Raw genomic sequence first — 1,318 nt, forward strand, 5'->3', positions numbered from 1 at the left:
TAATTGATTTCCTCCTCCTACACATCTCTTGAACAACAAATATCTGGATTTATTTTGTTTTTGACATGTAAATCTTGACTTTATTCTTAAATGTGTACTTATGTAAGAAGTACATGGTTCTCAAATTTCACAACAATTCTTTTAAACTTACTTTTTGTTGATTTGTCTAGTTTAAAAAATCAACTACAATTTATATATAAAAATGTTCTGTGCTCAATTCAGCATCATAGACACTAACATTGGAATGATACAGAGAAGATTAGCATGGCCCCTGCCCAAAGATGACAGGCAAATTCCTGAAGAATTCCATCGCCCAATTTGTTAGGAAATGGAAAGACTTGGAAAAAAAATTATTAAGTGAAGTAAGCCAAGTCTAAAGAAACATAGGTCCCATGGTTTCTCTAATTTTCAATAACTAATATATGTCTGGGATAAGCAGAAAAGGTCAAAAGTTATGTGTATATGACCAGATAAGATTATGTTAAGGGCCGGGCGCTGGTGGCTCACGCCTGTAATCCTAGCTACTCAAGAGGCTGAGATCTGAGGATCGCGGTTCAAAGCCAGCCCCGGCAGGAGAGATCATGAGACTCCTATGTAAAATAAACCACCAGGAAGCCGGAAGTGGCGCTGTAGCTCAAGTGGTAGAGCGCTAGCCTTGAGCTGAAAAGCTGAGGGACAGCACCCAGGCCCAGAGTTCAAGCCCCACGACCGACCAAAACAAACAAACCAAAAAGCTAAAAAAAAAAAAAAAGATTATGTTAAGGGAAATGAACCCCAAGTTAGGGACACAAGTGGTTTTTTTTTTTTTCTTGATATCGTTTCTCATGTACTTATAACGTGCAGTGTGTTGTTTTTGTTTTTGTTTCTTTATATGTTCCTCCCCCATGCTATAACACCTGTTTTCACTGTATTTGAAGTTGGTGCGCCTATTTCTTGTATATATTTTCCTCTAATTTTCTGAGGGGAAGGAAAAAAAAATCCTTAAATAGGGATACAGGTTGACCCATTGTAACAATGAGATGCACAAGACACTATGTTGTAAAGTGAACTTTACAATTGAGGCGGGGAAAGGGAGGAGGTTAATGGACTTGTGGAAGTGGGAGGGAAGGGATGGTAGGGAAACAATAAAGGAGGAGGTAACAATACTTGTTAGGAAATGTACTCATTACCTTGCACATGTAAGTGTTACTCCTCTGTACAGTATTTTTACAATAAGAAAGTAAAATTGTTCTGAGATGGAAGAGTTTATTTCCTTTATTTTACTCATATAATATCGTTAGCAAAGAAATCATGAAAAACTCCGATATGAAGGTATTTT

At 37.2% G+C, this 1,318-nt stretch overlaps 1 pseudogene; it reads left to right on the forward strand.

Annotated features, from left to right (window-relative positions):
- Positions 1 to 209: 209 nt before the first annotated feature.
- Positions 210 to 322, forward strand: LOC122099260 (annotated as a pseudogene).
- Positions 323 to 1,318: the final 996 nt, after the last annotated feature.

Source organism: Dipodomys spectabilis, unplaced genomic scaffold, assembly GCF_019054845.1.
Source record: "Dipodomys spectabilis isolate Male_0828 unplaced genomic scaffold, ASM1905484v1 ptg000507l, whole genome shotgun sequence".
NCBI lineage: Eukaryota > Metazoa > Chordata > Mammalia > Rodentia > Heteromyidae > Dipodomys > Dipodomys spectabilis.